Consider the following 12394-nt stretch of genomic DNA (forward strand, 5'->3'; position numbering starts at 1 on the left):
GAAATTGAATTGTTGACATTGGATAATCATCCCTTTCCCAAAAAAATATAAACTCCTGGGAAACTGCAACAGACACAATCTTATGCAGTGATCAAAATCCTGCACCTTTATTCATCAATCCCATTTCCTATCTCTGTAGAAACTCCCTTCCACTGACAGATTCTGAGATCCATACTCAATCTCAAAAACCACCACAGAAAAGTGACTGCTTATTTTAAACAGTGAATCTGAACTATTTGAAGTTCCGACTCAGACACAGAATCGCAGAAATTTTTACTCTGTGGGATGAAAATTATCAGAATAACTTTGCAACATACAGGTAACATAAATAGGATTTGACCATTTGATCAAGTCAACCCTGATGCTACTAGATTTCAGGGAATACAACCCGAATTTGTGCAATCTCACTTTGCAATTTAACCCTTGGAATCCAGGTCTCATTCTGGCAAAGCTGTGATGCACTCGAACTGTCTAAACTGTCCCTGGAGTGTCGGATTAACCCGGGTCACTCACATACACCCAGGTCAGGCTCAAGACTCACCTGTCTCACTCGCTGAGACGCTCCTGTATCACTGGCCTTATTGTAGTCGGATGCCGCATTGGGAGCAGGACAGGTAAACGGGATTAGGATGACTGGTCATGTGGAGGGTAAACATAAGCAATCTATCAGAGAATCAGAACAGACCAGGGAGAATCAAACAAGGAAACTGATGTTCAATTTATTAGGCCTGATTTGTGGATTGTTTTTGTTTTGGGCGACAATGTTGCCAACAAACACTCCCAGAAAGGATGCAGCAGGGGCTAGATACAGAGTAAAGCTCCCTCGATACTGTCCCCATCAAACACTCCCTGGACAGGAACAGAACAGGGTTAGATACAGAGAAAAGCGCCCTCGATACTGTCCCCATCAAACACTCCCAGGACAGGTACAGCACGGGGTTAGATACTGAGTAAAGCTCCATCTGCACTGTCCCCATCAAACACTCCCAGGGCAGGTACAGCACGGGGTTAGATACAGAGTAATGCTCCCTCTACACTGTCTCCATCAAACACTCCCAGGACTGGTACAGCACAGGGTTAGATACAGAGTAAACCTCCCTATACACTCTCCCCATCAAACACTCTCAGGACTGGTACAGCACGGGGTTAGATACAGAGTAAATCTCCCTCTACACTGTGCCCATCAAACACTCCCAGGACTGGTACAGCACGAGGTTAGATACAGAGTAAAGCTCCCTCTACACTGTCCCCATCAAGCACTAACAGGGCAGTGACAGGACAGGGTTAGATACAGAGTAAATCTCCCTCTATACTGTCCCCATCAAACACTCCCAGGACTGGTACAGCACGGGGTTAGATACAGAGTAAAGCTCCCCCTACACTGTGCCAATCATACACTCACAGGGCAGGTACAGCAAGAAATTAGATACAGACAAAAGCTCCCTCTAACCTGTCCCATCAATCACTCCCAGGACTGGTACAGCACGGGGTTAGATACAGAGTAAAGCTCCCTCTAAACTGTCCCCATCAATCACTCCCAGGACAGGTACATTACGGGGTTAGATACAGACTAAAGCTTCCTATACACTGTCCCAATCAAACACTCGCAGGACATGTACATCACAGTGTTAGATACAGAGTAAATCTCCCTCTACACCGTCCCCATCCACCAATCCCTGGGCAGGTACAGCACGGGTTTAGATACAGAGTAAAGCTTCCTCTACACTGTCCCCATCAAACACTCCCAGGACAGGTACAGCACGGGGTTAGATACAGAGTAAAGCTGCCCCTACACTGTGCACATCGTACACTCCCAGGGCAGGTACAGCACGGGGTTAGATACAGTCTAAATTTCCCTCTAAGCTGTCCCCATCAAACACTCTCAGGACAGGTGCAGCACAGGGTTAGATACAGAGTAAAGCTCCCTCGATACTGTACCCATCAAACACTCCCAGGACTAGTACAGCCCGGGGTTAGAAACAGAGAAAAACTCCCCCTACACTGTGCCCATCATACACTCCCATGGCAGTTACAGCACAGGGTTAGATACAAAGTAAATCTCCCTCTAACCTGTCCCCATCAAACACTCCCAGGACTGGTACTGCCCGGGGTAAGATTCAGAAAAAAGCTCTGTCTACACTGTCCCCATGAAGCACTCCCAGGGCAGGTACAGGACAGGTTTATATACTGACTAAAGCTCCCTCTAAACTGTCCCCATCAAAACCTCACAGGACAGGTACAGCACGGGGTTAGATACAGAGTAAAGCTCCCTTTACACCGTCCCCATCAAACACTCCCAGTGCAGGTACATTAGGGGGTTAGATACAGTGTAAAACTTCCTCTACACTGTCCCCACCAAACACTCCCAGGACAGGTACGGCACGGTGTTAGATACAGAGTAAATCTCCCACTATACCGTCCCCATCAAACACACCCAGGCCTGGTACAGCTCGGGTTTATATACAGAATAAAGATCCCACTGCACTGTCATCATCAAACACTCCCAGGGCAACTACAGCACTGGGTTAGATACAGAGTAAAGCTACATCTATAATGTCCCCATCAAACACTCCCAGGACAGGTACAGCACAGGGTTAGGTACACAGAAAAGCTCCCTCTGCACTGTTCCCATCAAACATTCCCTGGACAGGAACAGAACAGGGTTAGATACAGAGTAAGGCTCCCTCTATACTGTCCCCATCAAACACTCCCAGGGCAGGAACAGCATTGGGTTTACATACAGAAAAAAGCTCCCTCTACACTGTCTCCATCAAACACTCCCAGGACAGGAACAGGACAGGGTTAGATACAGAGTAAAGCTCCCTCTATACTGTCCCCATCAAACACTCCCAGGACAGGAACAGGACAGGGTTAGATACAGAGTAAAGCTACCTCTACACTTTCCCCATCAAACACTCCCAGGACTGCTACAGCACAGGGTTAGATACAGAGTAATGCTCCCTATACACCGTCCCCATCAAACACTCCCAGGGCAGGTACAGCACGGGGCTAGATACAGATTAAAGCTCCCTCGATACTGTCATCATCAAACAATCCCAGGACAGGTACAGCACGGGATTAGATACAGAGTGAAGCTCCCTCTACACTGTCCCCATCAAACACTCCCAGGGCAGGGACATCACGGGATTATATACTGAATAAAGCTCCCTCTGCACTGTCCCCATCAAACACTCCCAGGACACGTACAGCACGGGGTTAGATACAGAGTAAAGCTCCCTCTATACTGTCCCCATCAAACACTCCCAGGACAGGTACAGCAAAGGGTTAGATACAGATTAAAGCTTCCTCTACACTGTCCCCATGAAACACTCCCAGGATAGGTAAAGCACGGGGTTAGATACAGAATAAAGCTCCCTCTACACTGTCCCCATCAAACCCTCCATGGACAGGTACAGCAATGGGATAGATTCAGAGTAAAGCTCCCTCTACACTGTCCCCATCAAACACTCCCAGGACACGAACAGGACATGGTTAGATAAGGAGTAAAGCTCCCTTGAATCTGTCCCCATCAAACACTTGCAGGACCGGTACAGCATGGGTTTAAATAAAGAATAAAGCTCCCTCTACACTGTGACCATCAAACACTCCCAGGGCAAGTACAGCACGGGGTTAGATACAGAGTAAAGCTCCCTCTATACTGTCCCCATCAAACACTGCAAAGACAGGTACAGCACTGGGTTAGATTCAGACTAAATCTCCCTCTACGCCGTCCCCATCAAACACTCCCAGGGCAGGTAAAGCACAGGGTTAGATACAGAGTAATGCTTCCTCTACACTGTTCCTATCAAACACTCCCAGGACTTTTACAGCACTGGGTTAGATACAGAGTATAGCTCCCTCTACACTGTCCCCATCAAACACTCCCAGGACAGGTACAGTGAAGACCCCCGACCCCTTCAGAACCTCAGAAAGACTGAGCGCTTTGCAGTGAATGAATGAATGTTTAAAATGCTCTCATTGTTAGTGAGTCACTTGCTTCACTGTCCCTGGATTCATTTTCGCAATTCGGCCATTTCGAAAAGATGTGACTGGGAGCTGGGCAGAGTCTACACATTGGAGACCCCCAGATCCTGTGTCTATTCACACCCCCTCCTCTTGTTTTGCTACCTCAGCCCCTCTGTTTCGACCCTCTTTCCAGACATTATGGCAAACTTGTGGCATTCTATCCTATTATCTTAAATTGTTAATAAATACTGAGAAACAGACACAGACACTGGCTTTGCAGCAGCAGAAAGAATGTGAATCATTCCATCCCGGGGGTTTTTACTTCCAGATTCAGTTTTAGAAAATTCAGAATTCAAATTCACAACAGCAAAGTGTGGGAGTGAACGCCCGGATCCTTCAATATTCCAGGGAATACACGTGGAATTTATGTCTCCATACCTGTGTCTCTGTCACGTTTCAAATATTAATGTTACATGAGTCAACTCTGTCCTAAGTGTCCCATTGCTGTGGGGACATATAATGGCCACTGTGAACAAACCTAAAATGGCTGCCTGGTGTTTGTAGACTAGATTCTCAGAGGAAGAGAGGTAGGGAGAGAAGGATAGAGAGCTGGGTAAGCGAGTGAGATAGAGAGAGGAGATCAAGCGATAAAGAAGGGATGAGTTGAGAGAGAGAGATGAAGAGAGCGGAGCGAGTGTAGGGTAAAGATATGGGGTGAGATAGAGAAACAGAGAAATGTATAGAGTGGCAGAGAGATGGGGTGGGAGAGGGAGAGAAGGAATGAGACAGGGTGAGAGAAAGAGAAAGTGTAGGGGGAAAATTAAAATGTTCAAAAATGTGTTAACATTAGTGAGTGTAAAGAACAATATCCTGTGAGATATCCCTTCTCCATCTTTAAATTAGAGGGAGAGCCTTTAACCAACTTTAAAATGGGGGGAGACCCCTTCCTCAACTTGTAATGTGGAAGTGCTGGAATCTAATCGAGGCGTTTGTGTTGTTTATATATAGAATAATAGATACAAAGGATTGAGTTACAGACTGGAATCTAATCGAGGGGTTCGGGGTGGTTTATTTATAGAATAAGAAATACCCGGGAGTGATTTACAGACTGGAATATAATCGAGGGGTTCGGGGTGGTTTATATACAGAATAACAAATACCCGGGAGTGAGTTATACACTGGAATCTAATTGAGGGGTTCAGGGGGTTTATATGTAGAATAATTGATTTGCGGGATTGAGTTACAGACTGGAATCTAATCGCGGGGTCGAGGGGGTTTATGTGTAGAATAATTGATTCCCGGGATTGAGTTACAGAGTGGAATCTAATCGAGGGGTTCAGGGGGTTTATATATAGAATAACAGACACCCGGGAGTGAGTTACAGACTGGAATCCAATCGAGGGGTTTATGGGGTTTATATATAAAATAATAGATTCTCGGGCTTGAATTATAGACTGGAATCTAATTGAGGAATTCAGGGGGTTTATATGTAGAATAATTGATTCGCGGGATTGAGTTACAGACTGGAATCTAATCCAGGGGTTCAGGGGGTTTATATGTAGAATAATTGATTCCCGGCATTGAGTTACAGACTGGAATCTAATCGAGGGGTTCAGAGGGGTTATATGTAGAATAATTGATTCCCGGGAGTGAGTTACAGACTGGAATCAAGAACAGTTGAAAATATCATTTTTCTTGTGATGTGCTGAAGTGCAGGTTACAGAGGCTGATTCATGGAATGGGTAGTGTGAGTTTTTAACCAGCTTTATCCCAAATATCAAATATAATTTCTCATTGGAACTGTTTGATGTTTTCTTAGTCTTGACACAAATGGATAGGGACTCTTTGGACCCTCACTGTTTGCAGCTTTTTACCATTTATAATGTAACCTGTTCCATCCTTTTTAAAGTGAGGAGCCACACATTTGCCTATAATGAAATCCATCTTTCACTATTTCACCCATTCACTTAAGGTGTACATATCTCTTTGGAATTTGAAGTGCAGGTTACAGATTGGATTGGAACTTTCTGCTTTAAGAATCATTAGCCAAGTTTCACAGAGTTAAACATCAAAACTGACATTCTGAAACAGGAGAGGGCCCCACAACTTCAATTCTGTGATTCTCTGGTATCTCATGATCTGTATCTTACAATATCCCTGCCACCTTCATGTCTCTGAAGACTTGGGAAAGTGTTTCAGACATTGGGGAACCACTTCTGTCAACCAGGATATTTCCTTTGAAGCATTTCATTGTCTCGGGACATTTACAGTAAACGGCTTCTTCAAAGGACATCATTAAAATTCACTCTTTAATCAACCAAAACCTTTTGTCCATTCAGACTCCCTGGCCCTGCATCCTATTGTTTCAAAGCTAACTTACATTTCACAATGTAGGAATGTGTGAATGCAAACACTTTCTTCACACGTTTCCACAATACTAAGGCTCACACTATTCAGGGTGAAATTTTCAAGACAACATTCATCAGCTGACAGATTTCCAGCTCCAAATAGAAGCTTCAAGATACAGAAAGTGGCACAGAAATGAAACATCCAATTTATCTGAATCTGCATCCGTTATTGGACAGCGCGGGGCTAGATTAGAATTAAAGTTGTTCTTAAATTGTCCCCATCAAACGCTCCCAGAACAGGTACAGCATGGGGTTCCATACAGAGTAAAGCTCCCTCAACAATTGAGTTATGAGATTAAAAAGCGTCATTCACCTTTGAATTTGAGTTCAATTTTAAAAGTGTTCAAATTAAAAGTTCATCAGCTGGAGAAAAGGGTAAAGCTCCAAATATTTTTCAACTTGCCTGGCTATAAAATACATTATTCATTTACATTAGTATCTTGAAGCATCTTAAATCACCCCTTAACCTCAATTCCAGTGTTTCAGAGTGAAGCTTTGACTACACTGTTCATCAAACACTCCCAACCCAAGTACAGTATGGGGTCCATACAGAGTCAAATTCAAAAAATTGGTTCGATGGTGACAGGGGGAGAGACAGGGTGAAGGTTTTGAGAAAGGGATGAAGGGGGGGGGGGGATGTGGTGAAAATCTTTTTAAATCAGCGAGTGGTGATGACCTGGAACCCGTGCAAAATGCGGTGTCTGGGGGATGAGTGTCTGATCAGTGTCTCCATAGTTGTGTCTCTGTCACGTTGAAAGTACCAACGTCACATTCCTGAGGAGTCAACTCTGTCAGAAATGTCCCAGTGCTGTGGGCACATAATATGGCCTCTGTGAACAAACCTAAAAGGCTGACTGGTGTTTGTGTCATTTATATAGATTCTGAGAGAGGAAGAGAGAGAGAGAGAGAGAGCGAGCGAGTGAGAAGAAGGCAGAGACACAGATCGAGAGGGAGACCGAGAGACAGAGATTGAAGGAAGGATATTTATCATAGTACATTGGAAGAGGAAGATTCCATTTCTCCCCACACCCTGTTTCTGACATTCAATGAGATCCTGACTGATCTCTGATCGACCTCCATATCTCTTTACACCTTTGCCTAACAAAAATCTATCATCCTCAGATTGAAACATTAACAAGAGACTTTGTGTCAATTGACGTTTGCAGAAACTTGTTTCAAATATAAAGCTTTGGCTACACTGTCATCAAACACTCCCAACCCAAATACATTATGGGGTTCGATACAGGGTCAAATACTCTTTGTACAAGAAATTGTTAATTGTAGATATTTATTTTTAATTTTAGGCTAACAGGACTGAAATTGTACGGCTTCCCAGTGTGAGATTTAAACTCCTGTTTATTTCAATCTTTAGCTCAGGAATTCACATTAAAACATGCAGAGAATTGAAACCTTCCTCATACAGTTGCCTGTTTGTTCCAGTGTTGGTATATTCCCTCTTTCTCTTGCGTTTTCACTTGTCTGAAGAAATTGAATTGTTGACATTGGATAATCGTCCCTTTCCCATGAAAATGTAACCTCCTGGGAAACTGCAACAGACACAATCTAATGCAGTGAACAAAATCCTGCACCTTTATTCATCAATCCCATTTCCTATCTCTGTAGAAACTCCCTTCCACTGACAGATTATGAGATCCATACTTAATCTCAAAAACCACCACAGAAAAGTGACTGCTTATTTTAAACAGTGAATCTGAACTATTTGAAGTTCTGACTCAGACACAGAATCGCAGAAATTTTGACTCAGTGGGATGAAAATTATTAGAATAACTTTGCAACATACAGGTAACATCAATAGGATTGACCATTTGATCAAGTCACCCCTGATGCTACTAGATTTCAGGGAATACAACCCGAGTTTGTGCAATCTCACTTTGCAATTTAACCCTTGGAATCCAGGTCTCATTCTGGCAAAGCTGTGATGCACTCGAACTGTCTAAACTGTCCCTGGAGTGTCGGATTAACCCGGGTCACTCACATACACCCAGGTCAGGTTCAAGACTCACCTGTCTCACTCGCTGAGAGGCTCCTGTATCACTGGCCTTATTGTAGTCGGATGCCGCGTTGGGAGCAGGACAGGTAGACGGGATTAGGAAGACTGCTCATGTGGAGGGTAAACACGAGGAATCTATCAGAGAATCAGAACAGACCAGGGAGAATCAAACAAGGAAACTGATGTTCAATTTATTAGGCCTGATTTGTGGATTGTTTTTGTTTTGGGCGACAATGTTGCCAACAAACACTCCCAGAGATGATGCAGCAGGGGCTAGATACAGAGTAAAGCTCCCTCGATACTGTCCCAATCAAACACTCCCTGGACAGGAACAGAACAGGGTTAGATACAGAGTAAAGCTCCCTCGATACTGTCCCCATCAAACACTCCCAGGGCAGGTACAGCACGGGGTTAGATACAGAGTAAAGCTACCTCTACACTTTCCCCATCAAACACTCCCAGGCAATACACCACGGGGTTAGATACAGAGTAAAGCTCCCTCTATACTGTCCCCATCAAACACTCCCAGGACAGGTACAGCACGGGGTTAGATACAGAGTAAAGCTCCATCTGCACTGTCCCCATCAAACACTCCGAGGTCAGGTACAGCACGGGGTTAGATACAGAGTAAACCTCCCTATACACTCTCCCCATCAAACACTGTCATGACTGGTACAGCACGGGGTTAGATACAGAGTAAATCTCCCTCTACACTGTGCCCATCATACACTCCCAGGACTGGTACAGCACGAGGTTAGATACAGAGTAAAGCTCCCTCTACACTGTCCCCATCAAGCACTAACAGGGCAGTGACAGGACAGTGTTAGATACAGAGTAAATCTCCCTCTATACTGTCCCCATCAAACACTGCCAGGACTGGTACAGCACGGGGTCAGATACAGAGTAAAGCTCCCCCTACACAGTGCCAATCATAAACTCACAGGGCAGGTACAGCAAGGGATTAGATACAGACTAAAGCACCCTCTAACCTGTCCCATCAATCACTCCCAGGACTGGTACAGCACGGGGTTAGATACAGAGTAAAGCTTCCTATACAATGTCCCCATCAAACACTCGCAGGACATGTACAGCAAAGTGTTAGATACAGAGAAAAACTCCCTCTACACCCTACCCATCAAACACTCCCAGGGCAGGTACAGCACGGGTTTAGATACAGAGTAAAGCTTCCTCTACACTGTCCCCATCAAACACTCCCAGGACAGGTACAGCACGGGGTTAGATACAGAGTCAAGCTCCCTCTACACTGTGCCAATCAAACACTCCCAGGGCAGGTACAGCACGGGTTCAGATACAGAATAAAGGTCCCTCTGCACTGTCTCCATCAAACACTCCCAGGGCAAAATCCACGGGGTTAGATACAGAGTAAAGCTCCCTCTAAACTGTACCCATCAAACACTCCTAGGACAGGTACAGCACAGGGTTAGATACACAGTAAAGTTCCCTCTACACTATCCCCATCAAACACTCCCAGGACAGGTACAGCACGGAGTTAGATACAGAGTAAAGCTCCCTCTACACTGTCCCCATTAACCACTCCCAGGACAGGACCAGGACAGTCTTAGATACAGAGTAAAGCTCCCTCTATACTGTCCCCATCAAAAACTACCAGACAGGAACAGGACAGGGTTAGATACTGAATAAAGCTACCTCTTCACTTTCCCCATCAAACACTCCCAGGGCAGGTAAAGCACTGGGTTAGATACAGAGTAAAGCTCCCACGATACTGACCCATCAAACACTCCCAGGATAGGTACAGCACGGGGTTAGATACAGAGTAAAGCACCCTCGATACTGTCCCCATCAAACTCCATCAAACACTCCCAGGACAGGTACAGCACGGTGTTAGATACAAAGTACAGCCTCCTCTACACTGTCCACATCAAACACTCCCAGGACAGGTACAGCACGGGGCTAGATAAAGAGTTAAGCTACCTCGATTCTGTCCCCATCAAACACTCCCAGGACAGGTACAGCACGGGGTTAGATACAGAGTAAAGCTCCCTCTACACTGTGCCCATCAAACACTCCCAGGGCAGGTACAGCACGGGGTTAGATACAGAATAAAGCTCCCTCTACACTGTCCCCATCAAACACTCCCAGGACAGGTACAGCATGGGATAATATGCAGAGTAAATCTCCCTCTAAACTGTCCCCATCAGCACTCCCAGGAGAGACACAGCACGAGGTTAGATACAGAGTAAAGCTCCCTCTACACCGTCGCCATCAAAAACTCCCAGGGCAGGAACAGTACGGGTTTAAATACAGAGTAAAGCTCCCTCGAAACTGTCCCCATCAAACACTCCCTGGACAGGAACTGGACAGGGTTAGAAACAGATTAAAGCTCCCTCTATACTGTCCCTATCAAACACTCCCAGGACTGGAACAGATCAGGGTTAGATACAGAGTAAAGCTCCCTCTACACTGTGGCCATCATACACTCCCAGGGCATGAACAGCACGGGGTTAGATACAGAGTAAAGCTCCCTCTACACTGTCTCCATCAAACACACCCAGGACTGGTACAGCTCAAGGTTAGATAAGAGTAAATCTACCTCTATACTGTCCCCATCAAACACTCCCAGGACTGGTACAGCACGGGGTTAGATACAGAGTAAAGCTCCCCCTACACTGTGTCCATCATACACTCCCAGAGCAGGTACAGCACGGTGTTAGATACTGAGTAAATCTCCCTCTACACCGTCCCCATCAAACACCCCCAGGGCAGGTACAGAACGGGGTTAGGTACAGAGTAAATCTCCCTCTATACTGTCCCCATCAAACACTACCAGGACAGGGAGTGGTGATAGGGAGAGTGGGTTGGTGTGAGAGGGTTGGGCTGAGAGGGAGAGTGGGGTGGGATGAGAGGGAGAGTGGGTTGGGGTGAGAGGGAGAGTGGGTTGGGGTGAGAGGGAGAGTGGGTTGGGGTGAGAGGGAGAGTGGGTTGGGGTGAGAGGGAGAGTGGGTTGGGGTGAGAGGGAGAGTGGGTTGGGATGAGAGGGAGAGTGGGTTGGGGTGAGAGGGAGAGTGGGTTGGGGAATGCGATTACTGCCAGTGTTTTGGGGGTTTTTGTGAGATCAGGGTTTGGAACTGGAGTAACACAACCAACAGGGGAAAGAAATATAGATTTATTATTAAATCAAAAGTAATGATAGGCCCTTGTTGAAACCATGCCTGTCCTGGGGTTAACCCTCAGTGGAGAGGAGCTGCAAGGGGTCCTGTCCTGTTATTAACCCTCAGTGGACATGATCAGCAAGGGGTCCTGTCTGTAAAGAGAGAGGGAGAGAGAAAGCTGGAGTGACAGAGACAGGGAAATTCCACCCCCTCCCCCAGAAACGTCGTGTGTTCCCTGCTGCAGTTCAGGAAAAGCTGCAGGCCGTTTCTGCACAGGGGGATCCCACAGGCAGCAATGTAATGCTATCCGGATGGGAACAGGGAGACACATTTCCTTCCCCAGCCTCATGCCTGCTGTAACCCTCCCTCTTCCCCCTCTCTCACCACCCCGGGCACCATGTGTGCTCTGAGTCCGGACACATCCCCAGAAAGGCCTAAACTCCTTCTCTTCAAACCGGGAACAAGCTGCTGCTTCCTGGGGGAGACTTTTTGAAATCTCCGTCCCAGCATCGATTTTTACAAACCAGGCATCCCCGGGAGGGTGTGACTGAGGCTTTTCTGCAGAGACTGGGATCTGGGCACTGATACCACACTGGAAACCCTCCCCTAACCCCACCCAGACCCTGTGTCTCTTCCTCACCCCCAACCCCCTGCCTCTGTTTCACTGTCTTTTCCTGTTTCCCTCAATCTCCCCCCTCTCTCTCTGTTGTAACGTAGGGACACATCCTAGAGAGACTGAATTCAAATGACTGTTCCACCTCCCAATTCATCGCCCTGCCTAAAACACCAGCATTATTCAGGAATTAGCACAAACTTTTACACACTCTTACAGTTAGGACTTGGTAAAGGGCTCCTGAGGGACAGGAAATCAGTCCAAT

This window comes from Cetorhinus maximus, unplaced genomic scaffold (genome assembly GCF_964194155.1).
Source record: "Cetorhinus maximus unplaced genomic scaffold, sCetMax3.hap1.1 HAP1_SCAFFOLD_94, whole genome shotgun sequence".
Lineage (NCBI taxonomy): Eukaryota > Metazoa > Chordata > Chondrichthyes > Lamniformes > Cetorhinidae > Cetorhinus > Cetorhinus maximus.